Genomic DNA, 20,349 nt, shown 5'->3' on the forward strand with positions numbered 1-20,349 from the left:
AACCATGGGTTTGCAGAGCACGAAGTGGCGAAACTGGGAGAAGCCATAAGCAGAGGGATGGTGTGCATTTCCTTCTGTGTGAGGAAGACTTGATTGTGTAAAGGCAGTTTGCTCCTGTTGAGTGTTCTATTAAAGTTAATGAGACTAATTTCCTTCATGTCAGGGTTGCAAGATCAGGCCATCATCCCTGTGGGATTTCAGTTCCCAGCACTTGACAGGGGACTGAGCTGGAGCAGGAACAGGGGCACCCGTGGAGAGCAGGGTCCTGCCATGGGAGAGATTTATTTTTATTTTTTTCATGTTCTGTAATATCTGTTATCTATCCATTACTCTGTGAGTGATTATTTAGTGAACAGAAGATTATTACACCAAACATATTTAGCATTGCATCATACTTTTCATTGTTGTGAAAAATGCTTTACAAATGGGGAAACTTTTATGTTTTTGCTTTTAGAGACTGACAAAATGAGGAAGAGGAGGATGAAATCCAATGGCAGCCCCCTGGGAGGATCTGAGGAGATGTCAATTATACGGGGACTTCTGGGGCTCAGGGTCTGCTCCAGCGTTCCCATTGGACTGGCTGCATCAGGAGGGAAATTTGTTTTCTTTTCCTGAAGCTCTGTTGGCTTTTTTTTTTTTTTTTTCTTTTTTTTTTTTTTTTGATGGAAAATGTAAATTCCGTCACTGTGAAATGTGTAATGAATTTCTGATCATTTTGCCCAATGATTAGCTTTAGAAAAAGCAAAGAGATAATTCTGCAAAAGCACTCAAAGGTCTTGTTTTGACATTTTTCGAAATGTACCATTTCATTTCTTGTTTCAAGCTTTCCTTTAATTGCATAAATGGTTCCAAGACATTTTCAAGAAATCAATGAAGGGAATGGTTTCAATTTGATTGAAATGTAACATTTTATATGACCCATTCTACTTTTTCTTTCAGTTTGTGATTTGCCAAAAGATTAAAAAAAAATGCCTGGTTTTGATCCAGCCACAAATGATTTTTTCCTTAGCTTTTTCAAAATTGCCAGTAAAAAACTTAACCCTCTTTTCCTCACGAAGTCCCACAGCTCCCTTCAGAGCCTCCCTGCTTCAGTTTCCCTGCATGTAAAATGCAGTAAATTATTTCCTGTCCAGTGGAAGGGCTGAGACAATAAACTTCAGGGCTTGCAGATCGCTTCTAGATCCTCAGCTGGAAGCTCCTTGAGTGTCAGCAGAGAGCCAGGTACTTGTGGCCATCTCTGGGAGAGGTCAAGGCAGGAGCAGGAAGATCCCAGGGCTTGAACCTGATGCAGTGACACGCTGTGCATTGCTGATGGCTTCACGCTGCCCTCAGACAGTTGCCTGTGAGGCTCCATGAGGTTTATCCTGGCAATAGGCACAGGCTCTCACACCTGTACACAAGGCTGAGCTGCCTTTGGGCTGAGCGCCCGGGCTGCGAGCTATTTTGAAGTCTCAGCAAGCTTAGCTTTTGATTTGAGGCTGAGCTTTTATTGCCACGAGTTGGGGGAGGCCTTGTATGTGAGCAGAGCGCGCGGCGGGTGCTAATCTTCAGCCTTTGACATGAGCCCGGTGGGGTGGGAAGCGTAGAGAATTGCAAAGTCAAGACCTATTGTTAGGTGCACCTTTCTCCCCACTTGTGCAACCTCCAAGGCGTTTTTCTAACAAGTATTTGTATTCTTTCTTCGCTATTTTGCTCTTGAAACTACTGAAATTAAATCAAAGGGAAAATGGATAGTATCTTTGGGACTCCATAGAAACAGCATAACTCCTCTGGGACAAAGATCACATAGTTTGGGGGATTATGCTGGAAAGAGTTTAAAGCAAACTCCCTTGGAAGTAGGAGGCACCAGAGATGACAACCCCCCCTCCTCGCTCAGTGCTTTCCTACCCCATTCTGCAGAACCTGGTGATTTTACAGTTTCCAGTGAGATTTGGATGAGAAAACAAGCGTTGGGCTTAATCAGATCCAAGTGGGCAGGTGCATTGGTCCCTCCTGTTCCCATGCGCTCCTGGAGGGGAGCCTGGATGAGTGCTCCTGCCTGCAGGGAAGAGCAGCTCCATCCCACCACCTCTTCCTGTGACCCCAAAGCCCGGGCAGAGGGCAGTGGCTCTCCATCTGCAGGCATGAGAACTGAACCCACATCCAAACCCCAACTCCCATTTCTGGTCTTGGGACCAGCTTGTGCAAGGCTACAGAGCTAGCATTGGTCACTAATGCAAAGCTGGGTCCGAACTGATCCACTGAAACCTCGTCTTACAGTAGTTCAGGTGACCTGAATGAGAAATAATCATGAATAGATGTGAATAGTCCAAATACACCAAAACAAGACCCAGCATCAGGAAAGAAGCCATGCACTAGAGAATTTTTCAGCTGTGCTGCAATAGGGCATCACAAAGGATGCCTTCTATTGCTTCATCTTGTCTTCCCCAGGCTGAGCTTGGTATGGGTAGCACACACATCTCTGAAATGTCTGCCCCTCTCTGCCTAGACAGACAACACAAGAGAGGCTGCACAGAGGGAGAAACAGCAGACAAAAGACCTGAAGCTCTTGACACTGAGGTTCCTAAAGGGCATGGGTCATAAAAGCTGAGCACTTCTGCTCAGGGTGGAAGCACATTGATAGGGAAATCTTCTGTGATGTGATTTTGTAGAAAATTAGAAATCATACCTCTCCAGGGCTCTTGGTCTGGTGACTTTAAACACCATAAGACTCACAAGGGCAAAGAAGAAGCAAACATTCTTTACCCTTTTTACTGTTTTCCATTTAGTCAACATTTAATGTTTTGAATCCTTGGTGTACTGATTGCTATAATTGAGTAACCCCTGCAGAAGAGGGGTTGTATCTTGCTTTTAGCCCAAACTGCTGGCCAACTCCAAGCAAAACCCAGCTAGAAAAAGATCTAAAAAAAGTACTGAATGTGTAATTTATCCAAATGTCATTGCACTCTTGGGAAGGGCAGCAGGGAAACCAACATTCCTGTCTCCAGTGAGCATTCCACAGAAATTCATTGAGGAAAGGAGAGGAAAAAAAAAACAAACAGCTAACACACAAAACACTTCAAAAAGCTCCCAAATGCTGACATTTTCTCTGCAGACAGACAGCATTTTCCCACCTTTTCCCCCAACCATGACTCTAGATCATTACTTGAAGGTGCTAAGTGGCTTGGATGTTCCTAACCCGGGTTCCTTTCAAAGATCTCTGTGAACTCAAAGAACTCTTCTACAGAAGTTGGGTTATGCTGAAAGGGGGTCTCTAGCAGGAGGAGAGGGATGTCTGTCTGTATGGTTAGGAACAGAGGTGTGGGAAAGCATCAAAGTCAAGGCAGGCTGGAGTTCAGGGAAGCAGAGACATCTCCCAGCTGGGGGCTGAGCTGGGCTGGGCTAGAGCTCAGTGCCTGTGCAGGAGCATCACCCCCTGTCTCCTGTCACCCCTATGTCCCCTTTCTGCAGCTGTGGAAGCTGGTGGGATGTCAGCCTGCCATCTGGTGCTAAAGGTGGGGAGGTGCCACCACAGGAGGTCCAGTATCTAAAGCTGTTGGTTGCACAGCAGGACAGATAACCTGGCTGGTCCTTCAACCCTTCCCAAATTATGTCAGTGCAGCAGCAGCCTCCCTGAAGAATCTCACCAACAGGTCACTGCAAGTGCTTTGTACTCGTGGTGTCTCACCAAAGCTTTCCCTCCAGTCCCTGATGAAGTAAACCCAAGCGGTCAGCAGGTGACTCACTAACAGACTTCAAAGGAAATTCAATTCCCGAGAACTGCTTTTTTTTTTTTTTTCCTTAATCAAGGTACTTTCCATTTCTATTTATTAATTAATTACCAACCAGAGCTATTGTTATATCCTGTCTAATGACTTTCCCTCTATTCTCATTCTTGTTTGCTCTAGTATGAAAAACTAATTTAAAGAGAAGACTTCAACAAGATTGTATTACAGTGTCACAAAGGAAAGAAAGCAGGTTGAAAATCGGGCATCGCTGGTACCGCAGGGTGCAAGCAGAGTTCCGGCTGGAGTAAGGACAGTGCATTGAACAGGGAGTGTGTGGAGCCTGTGCTGGGATCTACAGAAACCCAGCTTAGCCAAAAGGATATTGTTTAACCAGTTTTTAAGTTTACTTAGCTCGGGCGGTGAAACTTGTCTGGCCAGATTGAGCCATTTTCATTTCCTTGTTCTTGTTTTCAGAGGATGTGGGAAATTTGCAGAAAAGATGCAGAAGAGATTTTGGAGGGGAAAGCTACAATCCAACATTAATATTTTGCTGGGGAAAAAAAAAAATAAATGAAAATAGCTCTAAATTAAGACTGATACGTTCTTGATAATAAAAAGAAATTGAAAAATTTACTGAGGTATCCATCCATTCTGAGGCCTCATTTGCACTGTAAAGTCTGATCTGGTTTCACACCCTCCAGAGGTATTGACTGGTAGGGGGGACCCTTACAAGCTTTTGGTCTCCATATAAAAGGGATGCAGCTGATAAATCAGAGGGGAATTTGCCATTATCTGACAGTTACTCTTTCAAAGTGTGTATATTAGAATTCACTGCCCTCTTTTCTAGTCTACTCGCCATGTAAGAATGTGTATGTTTTTGAGAGAAAAAACTCAGCCTAGAGAAGAGCTGTTTCAGCAGCACAGAGATCCCCCCATGACCAGGAGAACCGTGTGTCTCTAGTTTGTTCATTCTTCACCAAAAATCTGCATTTTCCAGGAAGTTTCTGCCTCTGCAGATCAGACTCTTTTAAGGTGTTTTGGTGGCCGAAGCTGGCAGCGCCCCAACTCCCTGCGTGGTTTGGAACTTCTTGGTTCAACAGAGCAGCAGCTGTTTGGGGATGCTGGAAGGCAAGATTTTGCTTTCCTGCAGGTTTTGTGGCTGGCCCAGTCCCTACCTCCTCAGCTAATATTGAACCTGGATCGGGGATGATATTTTGGCCGTTCTTTTGAAGGCAGCCCTCAGCTGCACATTTGTGGAGAGTGATGTATCGTGTGATAAATGCCTGTGGGCACTAAGGGCAGGGCACAAAGGCTGTTGGCAGGTCTGGGGATACTTCTAATAAGAAAGCTGGGCAAAAATTATTGCTGTGTTTCCTGCAAAGGCACCTCAAAATAAAATAGGCAGAGTGGTGTCCATGAGATAGGACACAGGCAGACTTCAGGGCTGCAGGAAGATGCTCAGACACCGGCTGGCTCCTGGAGCCCAGGTCTGAGCTAACAGATCCTGGCAGAGAAACACAAGGGACACACCACTGTCTTTCTGCATCCTCTGCAGGATTTCGACCGGGCTCTGCAGGAAAAGACACCAAAGCATCCCCTGCGACAGGCGGGGTGGCACACAGGCTGCACATCACCGATGAAACCACCTCCCTTGTCCTCTGCCTGCTCTGCCTCTCCCGCTTTCCTGCCATAACCGAGGGCTGTTGCCAAATCAATGGGAAATGGAGAAGTGGCAGCTGGTGGGGCCACCTGCCCCGGCAGCCCCCGTCGCCCGTCGTCCCCTCCCCGGGGACATCATCCAGTTGTGGAGTGGGGCAGCGCGCGCTGGCGTGGGTCCGAGCTGTGGGGTCAGCCGGGGAGGCAAGGGGCCACCCGGCCCCCAACACTGCGCCTGTTGTGGAGGGGGATTACTGCGGGAATTAGTGCCGGTGGAGAGAGACGAGCACTCGGGCAGCAACTGTGGGTGTCCTTTCCACCAGCCCTTCCCAGGGAATCTGCCAGGCCGGCCCGGCGCGAATGCAGCCCCTGTGTGTGTCGGATCAGCACAGCTGTATGCGCGCCACTGCTAATCCGTCTGCACAACACGCCGTGCGCCAGCTGCCCGGCCGCGGGGCCGGGGGACGGGATGGTGCCAGGGAGCACTGCGGGGCCGCCTGGGCCCCCCCAGACCTCCTGACCCACAGGGGAAGCTGTCTGTCCAGAGAGGTTTGTGGTCCCCGTCTCGGGGCTGGAAGGTGCACAAGGCTTCAGGGCTCACTGCGCATCCTCCTCCTCACCGCTCCCTTTGGACATCCTCTGCACATCGTGCTGTGCAGCCCAGCCCTCAAACAGTTGCAGCCTCACACTGATAAATGTTTGCGAGGCAGATGGCAGCGATACTTCATCATCCTCACCGTCAGCCTGGCCACCTCCTGATGGTCCACAGCAGCTTTCATTGCTCAGGGGGGGGGCTCAGGCATGAGGGGATGAGCACTGAAATCACGACTCTCCTCACAGTGCTTTGAGATGTGCTGAGAAAACAGCGTGAGGCTTTTTTTTTTTTCTCTTCCCATTTCTGGGGTAATTAGTCCCTGTGAGTTAATTTCCCAGCCGTCGGGGCTGCAGATGGATTGCAGATCTGCAACGCCCGCACCGGATGAGGATCCTTTCACAGCGCCGTGCTCTCAGCTCCAGAACACGCAGCATGTTTGCCTCTGATTAGGGCTGCTTTTGCTTTCCAGCTTTCTGTCACCACACTATTGTTTTATAACTTGATACCTAATTTACTTTAATGACAACAAATAATTTGGCAAGTGCTCTCCGTCCTTGTTCTGGCACAATTCTGCTCTGAGATTGATAAAGCTGTTAATTTGGGGGAGCGGTTTGTTTTGTAGTGTTGGTTTGGGGTTGGGTTTTGACTGGTAGAAACCTAAAGACATCAAGGAAGTCTTTGAAAACTTCCCATTGACACCCCCGCCTTTCTTTCAGAGCTGTCAAGGGAGAAGCTGCCTCGCCAAAACTTGCATTGACAAAGAGATGGGTGACAAGCACAGCCTGAGCCTGGCAGAGCTGGGAGCCACTGCAGATGGGAATGCAGGGAGGGACGCAGCCTTGCAGCAGGGGGACAGTGCCCTCTGCTCCCCAGCCTCTGCTGCCTGTCCTGGAGGGGGCAAATCCTTCTGTTTTCTGGAGGTGAATCCTTCCCTGGGACAGGAACATCTCCTCGTTCCTCCAGTGTTAATGGTGCAATGCCCAGGGTGTGGAAAGGGAGGTGGCAGAGGAGAGGGAGGGAGATGGGGATTTCCACCTCTCCTGCTCACTAGCCCCGGTGAAGGCGCTGGCTTTTATTAAGCTCCAAGGTGTGGATGGTGGTGTCCCTGCCTTGTTAGGAAACACGGTATGGGGAAATATTCTCCTCCCCAAGCAGGTCTGGCCGTGATCTTTGTCCTCAGGGGACCTGTGCATCCCTCAGAGGGATTTCCAAGGGTCTTCCCAACTCCAGCAAAGTTACAAGGAGCTTCCCAAGCTCTGCATAAAGGGCCCAGATGGAGCAAGTTGAAAGTTGGTGACAAATCCTGCAGCCAGTTTTGAAAGTGTAACCGAAAGTTGTCCTCTCTTTGCATGCAGGGTCAGACCTCTGAAATTTGCCATCTGTGCAGTGTTTGGAGTCCTGTCTTCATGGGTGCCTGTGTCTCATGGCACAGTGAGGTGTAGAACAGGCTAGGAAGGGGACAAGCAAGGCGGAGGCTGCTATTCTGCATGCATTAGGGACACCCCATCAGCTTTGCTCCTTCTGACCCACCCCAGTACATGGAAACATTTACAGGATTAAATTCAGCCCCCAACAAAAACTGGCATTAAGGTAGGCTGCAGGCAGCAGGAGCCTTTAAGGTCTGCATGGGTCAGAAAAGACCAGAACCATGGCAGGGGCAGGACTATTATTTATGAAAGGTCTTCTCCTTTTCCTACGAGTCTCTGACCTTATCCTGCCTGCCCTCCGGGCTGTAGAGGTTTGTTCAGCCTGCAGATAGGCTGATGGTCTGCAGATATTCCCTCTCCTGGAAAATACACACTCCTTATTTCTTCTGGGGTCCTGGGGAAGCTCTAGTCTTATTTCGTATTCTGATAAGTAAAAACAAAGAGCCAAAGTGGAGCAAAACCAGATACATTAATTAAACAAACACAAACTCTATGGTCCCCGCACGTCCCCAACACAAAGTTGGCTCTGATTTATCAAGGCACATTTGGCTTGCAAAGAATGAGGCCAAATGTCTCAACATCTCCGGCTCTGTGCTCGCAGGAGCCCACAACACTTGACTTTGCTGTGCTGGCTCGTGGGCAGGGACAGAGCTGCTGGCTGCACAAACCCTCCTTGTCCTCGCTGGTATGCGAGCCCACAGCCCGTGACCCGAGTGGGACACGCAGAGGACGCTGCCACCGAGCAGAAACCAGCTTCTTTGCAAAGAATAACACCTCTGCAGGGCTTATGTTCTGTAGCTCTAAAAATAAAGCGACAAACAAATGCAGAGGGGACCTGCAAACTGAGGACTGCAGCACGTGGAGCGTTTGCTGTGCGGGTGAGGAGGAGTGAGTGCCCCGAGGTCTGGCTCTGCCTGCTCAGCAGCTTCTTAGCAGTTGAAAATATCCCTGGGAGACACTTGAAGGGGGTGAGTGCTAAGGAAAGGATGAATCCCCAGCCAATGATAATAGTTATTATTAAGTTATTCCCCCTTTAAAGCCCAAAAGAGCTCACTCCTTTATATTACTAAGTTTTCCAGTGTACAAGAGATGCTGCAGAGGGGAACAGCCCTTCCATCCACACCCGCTGGAGAGAGGTCCAGAAGTGATGGGTTAAACTACAGTAAGGGAGTCAAGTCAGAAAGAACATCCTAACAGGAAGGAGTAAAGCACTGGAGAGGTTGCCCAGAAGTGGAGTTGTGGTCGTGGAAGCTCACTGAGACCCGGCAGGACCCACAGCTGCCAGGGGCTGCCTGGGAGCTGCTGCTCTGGCCCGGGTAGGAGGACAGATGGGATGATATCTTTGGGTCCTCCTGACCTTGTTCTCCATCCTTCAGTGACAACAGCACATGGTTTGTTGTGTGAGGCTGGCAGCAGAACCCTCCATCCAGCAGCTGGGTCTGTCCTTGCTGTCACTGGGAGTATTGGAGTTGTCATCAGTGGCTTCTGGCGTGTGGTTTCCTGCCCCCAGAGCCAACCTTTGGTTAAATCGTAGCTCACAGCAGAGCAGATGTGTTCTGCTCCAGGGCAGAAACAGCTCTGGGGCTGCAGCACCTTAGTCTAAACGCCTGACTTGTGCCTGATGTGTAAGCCAGCAATGCAATGTTCAGGGTCAGCCATCTAGGGCTGGGATTTGTCATGCAGCTGTTAAAAAGAGCAGTGGAGCATTTGGCTAAGGCCAAAACACCCCAATGAGCTGGAAAGCTGCAGTTCTGCATCGGCAGTGCCCAAGGTCGAGGATTTTCTTCTATGACTGATGGGGTAAATCCATGGGATGAGTTAAATTAGGCTGTGGCCCTTGCTGGCTCAGATTGCCCTGGCCACTGCCAGCTGGAGGAACTTGGGCACTACCTGGCTATGGGGAGATGGACTCCCACCTCCAGATCAGGCTGAATGAAATCAGCCACTTGTTTCTGCTCAGAACTGGGCTTCCTGCAGTGCTTTTACTCTTACACAGCTGCTGTTGAACCTATTGTTAAGGTGAAAGTTCATATTTAAATATGTACTGGTATTTGGGAGGGCTCGGATCACTACATACATTTTGCATTAGAATTTCAGAGCTTTCTAAGACTGCTTGCTCGCTGAAGCATGCCATATTTGTGGTTTATGCACAGGCAGAGCTAATAATCGCAGTTTCATATGGAAGGGAAGGCATCAGAATTCAATAATGAGTATTTGATGGAGAGAGAATACCAGCAAGACAGAGGTCATAAAAATACCATACACAAACCCAGCTGTTTAGCCATTTCCTTCATTGCTCATCATTGCAATGTCTGCAGGCTGAATTATTTCCTTTCTACTCAAAGACAGAGAAATGACCAGGAAAACAAGAAGAAATTAATCAGTAAAGTGAACAGGAAAGGCTCTCGGCTGAAAGAGCAGCTTTTCTTTCCAGCGTAGCTCTGAGACAAGTTTTATAGACTGATGGTGCAGAGAAGCTCTTATTTGTGAGAGCATAAAAATATTAGCCACGTCTAATTGCAACTATTTTGCCTCTTGGTCCTAGAGCAAATTGAGATGTGTTCAAGCAAAGAGGTTCTGTTGCCCTGATAAAGCAAGTCATAATTAGTGGGGGTCCTCTTTAATTACCTCCAAATGTAACCTGACCTCCAGGTGGTTGGTGTGGGGCTGTCAGCCTCGTGATGCTCCTGGAAGGTTGGGTTTTGCTGCACCCAGGGTGCCTGCAGACCCTGCGCCCAGCCTGTGTGGTGTGGAGGCAGCCGTGGCCGTGGGCTCCCTTCTGCTCCAGCACCCGATGGCCCCTTTCGCTCTGCCTAACCTGGAGGGGAAGGACTGAGCCTGTCATCCATCCCCTCATCCCCCTCACTTTGCTCTGCAGCCAGGAATTTCCCCGCTGTTCCTCCAGCATGGGCTGATGTGGAGTCCCCCAAACGATTGTCAGGAAGGAAGACAATAAGGATTGTAAATGAAAATAGTCACAAGTGGGGAGTCGCTCTGCTGAGGCATAATTCACTTCAGACTGCACGTCTTGCAGCTATTTGCCAATTCCTTCAGCATGTAATCTTCCCATTTCCTACAGGCGAACTCTTTTTTGCACACTTATAATTAGGTGTGTTTTTTTCTCCTCTCTCTTGCTAACCTCAGGCTCCAGCCTTACAGCTTCCGAAAGTAGCTCATGTCCCATTAAAAAAAAAAAAAAATAAAATAAATATATATATATTATTACCCTGCTCTTCAGGGGCTGAGGTAGGAGCTTAGGGAGGGGTGGGAGGGAAATATTTTGGCCACAGTGTCCTCCTGGAGCCGTTTGGGAAGGAGACGGGAGCCCAGCGAGCAGTGGTAGAGGGTCAGGGTTGGCTGGTCTGGGGTGTGCCCAGTAGCACCAGGAGGAGTGGGACTGGGAGGCTGGAGGCTGGCGGAGGCTGTGCCATGGGAACGGAGGCCTCTTGGGGAGGCTGGAGGCTGCATGGAGAGCTGCTTGGCTCTGCGACACAGAAACCTCGAGCAGAGGCGGTTTCCCCTTTATTGCTTTGGGGATTTGACATGATTACATACATTAACTTGTGGCTTTTCTCTTGTAATTGCTGGTTACTTCCTATAAATGTCTATGCGTGGATATGCACACACTCACATGCATATATATATATATGTATTCATATATATATATACAGGGATGGGTCTGTATATGGATACAGAATACACATGATACTGTCAGTCTCCATCACACCTTAAGGCAGGACCCACTGAGCACCAGCCCCATGGACTCTGAAAACATGCCCTGGGTGGCTGGGGAAACACAGCAATATTTATCCCTTTATTTCTTACCTATCTGAGCTCTGCATTTGCAGGTCCTGAGTGATGGATAAAGCCAGTAACAGATAAAGCCATGGCAGTGGTCTCATGGGAAGAGAGGGGATGAAGGCTCAAACCATCCTCATTTCCTGAGGGGAGGTGGCAGGAACTAGAGCCTGAGCATCTCTGGGTTTTTGTACAAGTTGGTGTGGGAGGCATTCCAAGTTACAAAGAATCAGAATTTTTGAGATTTGAAGGTAATTGCCTCTAGTTTATATCCTGAGAGCATTTCTTTAGTTTCATAAAATACTTATTTTGGGAGGTGCGAGAGAAATTCTGAGCTGGTCTGTTATGGAGGGACAGGGCCCTGTTTAGGTGATGCTCGTTGCATATCTAACCTGCAAGAGGGAACTGAAATATTTGTGCACAGCTGGGCTGGGGTCAGAGTATACCTGCTTGCATGGTGGGATGTAACAAGAGTGAGATTCATAGCTCTGGCTGGATTTCTGCATGGAAAGGCCAATTTCACTCTGTTTCCTTTGTCCTAATCAATGTTATGCAAATCAGAAGAGAGTTTAGTTTGAAAAAAAAAAAAAAAAGGAAAGAAAAAAAGATTATTTTCTGATTAATAAAATCCTCTTGTCTGATGTATCCTGAAGATGGAGAGGAGACCTGAAAGGATGCTTAATAGCTGCTTGTTCAAATTTGTTTGCACTGCTTTTATATCATATTAATCCCATTCTTCAGGGATTCTACTGCTCATCCTCAGGGGCAAGGAAGGATTTATTTCTGACCCTTTTAGCATGATTTAGCTTCTGGTTTTGAGATTCTTCTTTTTTAATTTTATTTCCTCTGAAACAGTGGAAATTGGCCTCAGATAGAAACAGGATGTTGAGCAAAGCATTTATGCTCCTAGTGGTATTAAAATCTCCTGGATGCCTGGTGGATAGATCATTCCATGCTCTGTGTTAAATGAATGGTCAGATTTAGGGTGCATTAATCACTTCTCTCAGGTCAGAAGGGTGAGGACTGTTGGGTTCCTCTGGAGCACGCAGATGGGCTATTGAACAGGGTCACTGGGAATTTTCCCCATCAAATTCCCTGCTATTGCAGGAACCTTGACCATCAGCGATGGCCTTGCACATGACCATGTTTTTCTGAGCGTGTCAAGGCGCTGGGAGGTTTCTGTGACAGCGATGAATGGGGGACGTGGGGAATGGATGCCCTGCGACCCTTCCTGGACCTGCAGCCAAAGACTTCTGCCATTTCACTTGAGATAAAGAAACTTATCAGCTAATTACAGCTGGGCTTGGAGCCTCTCAAAAAGCTGGCAGGGTTTCCCTTCCCTGTACTCTTAGGAAAAAAATAGTAAAAAGGACAATTCAGGCTAGAGTTGAATGAAAACCCACAGATCTCCCGATTTAATCTGTGTCACAGGATCTCTTGTTCCCTGTGCAGCAACAGACCCTTTGGGGACTGGCTGAGGCTTGTACCACGGCACGGCTTGGCTCCGGCGAGGTTTTGACAGGCTCCAAGGATTAGCCAGCAAAGTTTGCCTTGGGGAGCTATTGCCACAGAGCAGAGCACAGCAAATCCTTCTGCTCGTCATCTTTTTGCAAGGAAAGCAGCACTGGCTGGTTGCAGCTCTCGTGCCAGGGTACAGCTCGAAAGGAAGCTGCTTCACAGCTGGAAGGAGCGGTCTGATGACCTGTGAAATGAAGCCCCTTGCAACGCAAGGCAATGCATTTCTGCAGGGAGTTCTGCATGTGATTGGGGTCACAGTGGCTTTGGTCACCCAGAGAAAATGCTGCTCTGTGAGCTCCAGGAGCAAAGAAATGTCTCCATACGAAATGCTGACCATAGCAGGTAATGAGGCAGAGTCTTACAAAGCCGCCAAGACTTTTTTTTTTGGTGTTCAAAACCTGTTAAACCTTATTAAAAGGGATGTAGATTTCACAGCTGTATCTGCTAGATGATTACTAAAAGGCGAGCTTTCATTTGGGTGGTCCTTTCCTCTGGTATCTCATCTCGCGCTGTCACTCTGCTTCAACCCATTGAGCCACAGCAGAGACCGGGGGCTTCACAGCTCCTTTCTCTTACGGAGCACGGGGGCTGCTTTGGTATCATTTCTTTATTTACCCTATCGATACGAGTCTTGGCACAGGGACAATCCCTTCTTCCAGGAATCTCAGCTCAAAATCAGAGCCCATTTCCCAAGCAGTTTTTCCGCCCTGGGAACAAAGGCTAATCACAGCCTTTGCAACCCACCCGATGCTCACCGCGGTCCTGCCCGATAATCCCTGCTCAGCTGCATGGGTCTGGCTGTTTCCTCGTGCTAAGACCAATATTGCCACCTGATAGCCTGACAATCAAGCGACCCTTAAAGAAAACACGACCAAAGGTATTTTAATGTCATTCCACAGCATGAACTGTGCTTAAATACTGCATTGCATTTCAATTGCTGTGTCTCTTAAAATAAAGGATTTTGGAAGGGGCCAGAAATGAGCAGCAGAAAGGGCTGAAGATGTGAAAAGTCTTAAAACGAGGTGGCTTAGTTTGGAGAGAAGAAAATCAAAGAGTGCTTCGAAGCAAAAAGCATGGAAGACAGGAGATGCCCCATGGGCTCTCAGGCTTCTTGAGCTTGGTGTGGGGCTGCTCACAGGTGAGGCAGCTCCCAGCCTGCCAGAATTTTTGCCAAGCTCTAATCCATCCACCCCGCCTTGCTAGGATGGCATGGACAGACAGAAAAAAATTCTCCAGTTCAAGAAAAGAGCAAAGTGCTGCTTACACTGACACATTAGCGCTTAAATCCCCTCATTCCTACAGAATGAAATGGATACTGGTAATTATTAATGGACAATAAACTTACAGACTGGAAAGGCAAAATTCATCTGACATGGACAGGCCAGTATTTACAAATATGTCAGCACAGTAGAAAAATTCTGCTGAAATAGTATTTTATTTTATGTCTCTTAGAAAATGTTCTTGAATACTGTTTTAAGGAGAAGCCTGATCTGCTTACAATAAAGAAGTTAAACTGCTCTGGGTGTCAAAAGGTCAACAAAAATTGGTTTTGGTTGCTGCTTCTTTATAATACTTGAAATATACTGGTTGAAACAATGTTCTGAGAAGGAGAATTCACTGAAACAGCAATTAATTACAAATTAAAGTTGTGATTTTTCCTATTTTCCCCATTTCTTGATACTAAATAAAACTTTTGAATTGGGATTTTTATTTGTAAATATTAGGATTTCTGTAGCAATGCTTCTAAACATATCTATGTAGACATTTTGATACCATTTGTTCAGTTGTCCCTACTTTGACCTTTTTTTCTCATAATGAAATTAAAAAAATAAAAATAAAAACACTTTAAAATGCTGGCATTTTCACTAAATTGCCGTTCTACGTTTGAGTCACTTTGGCTGGCAACTGCACATGTAACAAGCCCACGATGGGGCACATTTATCATCCTCTGCTCACAGGTTTGTTGGGACTCTGGTGGGGAGGTTGGGCTCGAGGAGTTACCTCCAGGGCCACTCAGCCCCCCTCTTATCTCAGCCCCGCGTGGGGAGCTGGGCTTTGGGCTGGACTGGCTGGGAGCTGTTCCAGCAAATTAGAGGCCATCAGCAAATCGCCTGGTCAATGCTTTCAAGATTGCATGACTTTGTTCCAAGGTTTCTGATCCCTACCGTTGCAGATATTTCAAGGTCAGGTAACTGTCTGGCTCGTGTTTAATTGCTGAAGTGCCTTTTATTTTTTTTATTTTTTTTTGCAGCTGACACATTTCAGGCACTGCCATGTGCCAGGGAGGTGCTCTCACCAGCTGTTACACAGGGAAATGAGAAGGACATTCACCACAGCCCAGGCTCGCTGCCTTCCTAGAAAGGGGAGAGTTTTTTGTGCGGGTGCCAGGGAGGTTCTGTCCTGCAGCTCTCGTCTCCAGGATGGACGATGACCAAGCCTGACCCATTCTGCTCTTAGCTGACAGATAGTTATGGACAGCAAAAAAGGCAGATGGCTGAGAAGGGAAAACCTTTTACAGCATGGGATTAGTGTCCTCTGGCCAGCTGGCTATTTGTGCATACTTTATTCAGACAATTTGAAATGTAGGATAATTTATGTGTTCAATGGACCAGAACTGACTCTGGGAGCCTTAAGGATCTTCCATCACCCTGGGAATGAAATGGCTGATGCAGACATTAAAAATGACTGTTTGTCCAGAAACCTCTGCTGTCAGTTCACCCTGCCTGCATCTGACCAGCACTCAGGTCCTACCTTCCTCCCCAGCCCTGACACATCCACCAAGACCCTCTGCAGAGCTCTGCTTACCTGGGTTTGTACCAGTTTGTACCACTTGCAGTGCTATTTCTAAGAGGGTTCTTGTTCTTCTCTCATTTGCTTCCAACAGGCAAACCAGGTCTGAATTTTCCTAAAAAAGCTATGTGAGATGTCCAGCCAACTTATTTAGGGCCTGGGCAGCTGAAGGGAGCACTGGAGGTGGACAGACACTTGGGTGCTCCTTCAAACCAACCTCCTTCCAGCCGAAAGCTGTCACTTCAGCAGTGTATTTTTAAAAGCCACGTGATTTTCTTGCATTGCAGCAGTACCTCGGAGGAGCCCCGCATGCCCGAGGGATCTCTTACACTAAGCATTTAAAATTCAGCTCCAACATAAGGCTAGACGTGGAGAACTCAGCCCACGTAGGAGCCAGAGCAACCTCCTGGGGTGTGTGTTACAAGAGCCTTCCATCTTTGCCAATCCACAGAGGTCACGAGTTGTCACAGCCAGCAGCTGCAGAGCCTGTGCTCTTTGGTTCAAGCTGTTACAGCTTTTAACTGAGGAGTGGATTTACCAGGGATGAGAAAAATGAGCTTTAGCTCTCCCATTAACTATATCCTCTTGCTCCCTTGGCAGCTCGCAGAGTCAGCTGCTGCCCACTGGTCCCACTGGTGAGAAGCTGTGGTGCCAGGACTGATTTTTCTGCAAGCCTGCAGCACTTTCAGGCCCCACCACACCAGATCCTATGTCCGAAGGGGCCGTCCATGTGCTGCTGTCCCACTAAGAGCAGCAGCTTCCTGCAAGGCTCAGCTCTGCCCTCCAGCACCGAGCGGTCCTGGCAGAGGAGCAGGCTCCCCATGGGTAAAGCTTGGCTTGTGGAGGTGGTACCAGCATCCTGCTGAGCCCATCCTGCCCTCTGAGGACCACAGATGTCCAGTTCCTTTCTTGTGAGTCAGCAGTAGCTGTATGCACACACCAGGGCCAGCTCCCATCACTGTTGATGGCAGAGGTTTGTTGGCCTCAGTAAGCTGCCAGCGGGCACACGTTGGTGCACATGCCTGGTTTTGATGCCATGCATTTCAAATTTCGGCATGCTGCATTCAAGCTTCTTCTGTCTGCTTCAACCTCCGCTCCTCGAACACGCAAGAAGCACAAAACAAAAATTGCAAAGAGTGTCTGAGTCCGTCCCTTTGGCTGTGTGCTACTGGCCTCTTAGCAAACTGCTGCTGCTGCCGTATTGCTGCTTTCTTCCTTCAGTAACTCTGCTGCTATCAAGGCAGTTGTTGTTATCAGGAGTCCTGTTTGGCCCAGGTATGTTCTCCTCTTTCTGGGTCTTCCTCATGTGGCTGTAACCCAAGCAGCCCCTAAAAAACAGTCCTACAAAAAGCCTGGTATCGGGCTCCTTGTGATAAGCCTGCTGGAGCAGGGATGCCCCCACTTTGCTTCTTTGCCTCCTTGCTTTGCAGAGCCAGATGCTCTCCAGTCCAAGGTTCATTTCCTGGACTCCCTGACCCCCCTAGCCCCCTCCTCCACTCCAGCCCTCCTGGGTGCCCCTGGAGCTCCCTTCCATCCCCTGAGGTTTTTGCTGCTCTCCTTGGCTCTTTCTCAGTGTCCCTGCCCCATCCTCTTGCCGTTCCCCAACAGGGAGCATCACGAGCATCCCTCAGGGGCACCAGGGGAAGGTTCATGTCCAGCCCTCCTGACGTCAAGATGAAGCAAAGGTAGCTCACATCTATCAGCGTCTCAAGCGTTAATCCAGACCAGAAAACCAAGATGATTTTTTTGAGAATTGTTTGCTTTTTTTTTTTTTTTATGTTTTTATTTTTTTGAGCTGCTAACTGACATCTGAATGGGAGATATGAATATAGAAATTATTCTTTGCTGAAAGCTGCAGAAAAGCCACAACCCTCAGATCAAACAACTTTTTGTGCCACAGCAAAATTAAATCCTTGTGATTTCCATATTCTTCAGTCAACAGGCTGGCGCCCAACACGTTGCCATAGCTACCTAAGTAGGGGCTGTCAGGAGCGGGGGGAGCGGGAGCCACGCTGTCCGAGGGTTAAGTAGCTGTTTAATTATTCAACCCAATATCTGGCAAGCACTCCAGATTGACAAAGGGGGGTCTCCTGTGATCTCCAGCTGGATAGATCACTTTAACCCTCTCTCCTCCAGCTGCTCCCAGAACGCCAGCGGCTCCCCGTGGAAAGGAAAAGTGGATTTGTTTAGGTTCGTGTTTATTCCCACCTGTTTGCTTATTTTCCTGGGTCAAACTTGCTGGAGGTTCCGTGGGACTTGATGAGCGTGCTGGCTCAGCAGAGCATCGTGAAGCAGGACAGCCCACCCGTTTTGCTGCCCGTGCCTCAGTTTCCCCAGCCGCAGGGGGTGGCGGTGCTGTGTGGCAGCAGCCCTTGCTGCAGAGACTCCAGCACAAGGACCTGTCACCTCACCTCATGCTGCCCCATTTCTGCAGCCCCAGGAATGTGCCCTGATGGCATTAATCCTCCTAAGATGCTTGGGCTGCTTGGCACGGGGGCTGCTGGGGAAGTGCAAAGTACAGCTGCAGGGCTCAGTTGCCCAGCGCTGGCTGAGCAGGTGAGGATGATGAAGATGATGTTAGCTGCCTTGAGAACCTCCCCGTGGTGGCTTTGCATGTATGGGACATTGGGAATGTAGGCAGCTTTTTTTTTCTTTCTTTTTTTTTTTTTTTTTTTTTTTTTTTTTTTTTTTTTTTTTTTTTTTTTTTTTTTTTTTTTTTTCTAATGGAGTAAAACAATGAAAATTCTTGGACAAAGAACAACTATGCTGGTCAAGACTCCCTCATTAAGGAGGGCTGTGTTTTCAGATGCCTTCCTCTCTTTTTGGCTCTCCCTTGCTATTTAACTCCAGAGAAACCTGGGCTCTTGCTCATACAAACTCGAGGAGTCTTTCTTTCTGGAAATCATATTAAGAGCATTGCCTGGCCAAGCTCCTTTGCCAAGCTGATTATTGTGTTGTCCTGTGATCTGAAAACACTGGGGGTAAGGTGAGGTAACAGTGCAAAATCCACCACTTAGTCATTGCTGGACATGAACAACTGCAGTGGTTATCGCAGAAATATGTCGAAAGTGGATGCTGAGAGCCCCTGGGGGTCCGACTACCTGGCTGGTGCCAACAAAAAGAGACAGATTAATGAGGTCTATGGCCGGTTGCTTCTGTACTCTTTTCTTAACCTTTATTTTCCAGAGGACTTCCAGACAGATAAAGGACAGCGCCTGGTTAATCATTTATCCATCTGCATATCCAGCCTCTCTTTTCTTATTTTTCTCTGGCCTCAGAGGAAAAATTAACGTATTTATTTTCTGGTTTCTCCCCCACAATCCTACGGAAGCAATTTTGGTCGCAATAGGAAGTCATGTCCCATCCAATTCAGTTAAAAAAAAAAAAAAAAAAAAGGAAAAAGGAAGCACGCTAGAGTGATTGCAAAGGTCTGCTAGGGAGAGGGTGCTCCAGCCGGCCCTGGCCTGCCTTGAAATGTTTTCTGCTCCAGCGTATTTTTAGCTACTGTCACAGGGTGATTTCCTTGCTGATCTGCTTGAGGTTCATGTTGCATTGCTGAAAAGCTCACTTGCTCCAGTGCAGACCTCCAAGCTAGAGAGCTTCTGACCGCAGATTTTCATCTGGATGGTTTTCTATTGTCATGGGCCAAACAGCGAAGCCTTTTCTCAGCCTTTACTCAGACCGAAGTCCCATTGGATTGGTGGCCTGACTCATCTTTAGGCACTTTCTCTGAAGCCCCTAGCTCTGTCACACTGTCACCGCCACCCCTGCTTTGCCTCGGGATGCTCTGCCTTCCCTGCTGGGGTCTGCGTCCTGCTTTTCTACAGCCTCCAACCCTCACCTGCTGGTGATGGAGGAGCCATGCGGGGTGGGCAGAGGCAGCTGCTCACCCTCACCCTCTTGTTCATCTACGTGAGCCCCCAGCATTCAGCCTCATCATGCCTCAGTTTCCCAATCTTTGCCCTGCAGCAGCTCTTTATGTCATCTCTGTTGTTTGTTCTTGTAATTATATTTTGTAAATAATCTTGGTTCTAAAGCTGTGTGGCATTGCAACATTCCCTGTATAATATATCCTTCCTCCCTGTGTTTTCCTGAAAACCCATGTCCCAGAATGATCATGAAACGTTCCAAGAAGAAATGCCAAGAATTTCCTAGTAAACGTCTTGGCTCTTAATGTCTTGGGTTTTTGTTTTTCTATAAGTAAGGAAAATGAAGCATCATTTAAAGTCTTTATTGAGTCTGCTAAGCTGGGTTGGATTTCACTGCCTTCTGCTTTCTCAGGAAGGCTGACCGAGCTCTATCTAATTTCATTCCACAAGCCACCTTGGGCTTCTCTGTTGGGAAGAGAAAATATCAGATATTCATGCAGTAAAATCTCATTCACCTGATAGCTTTGGTAGACATCAGAAACTTTAGAAATACAGTGTCCAGGAGAGGGGCAGCAGGCTGATCTCCTGGGCTGCTCTGGGATGTTTCTGCAGTAACAGGATGCTTTGCTTGGAGTGTGGTTAAAGGGCAGGGATGGTACAGCTGGGCGCAGGTAACACCATCATCACCCCCAAGGATCTTCTCATAGCCACCTGTGCCCTCCTTCACTGTTTTTTTTTTTTGTTTTTTTTTTTTTTGCTTGTGGCATCTCTTTGGTTGGAAACCAGAAGTTAGTGGTACATTGGTGTTTTCAGGAGTGTCTTCTGGGCTTTGGATGAACTCTGGCAGTTGTGCATTCACCTGTTTCATTTGGTCTCATTTAGGATTTAAATAAAATGACATTTTCAATCTGGATGCTGATTGCAAGAAACGTGATGAGGTTGTGGTGAACCTGGAGGGTCCATGCTCTTGCGCAAAGGTGAAGCTACGG

This window comes from Aythya fuligula, chromosome 15 (assembly GCF_009819795.1).
Source record: "Aythya fuligula isolate bAytFul2 chromosome 15, bAytFul2.pri, whole genome shotgun sequence".
NCBI lineage: Eukaryota > Metazoa > Chordata > Aves > Anseriformes > Anatidae > Aythya > Aythya fuligula.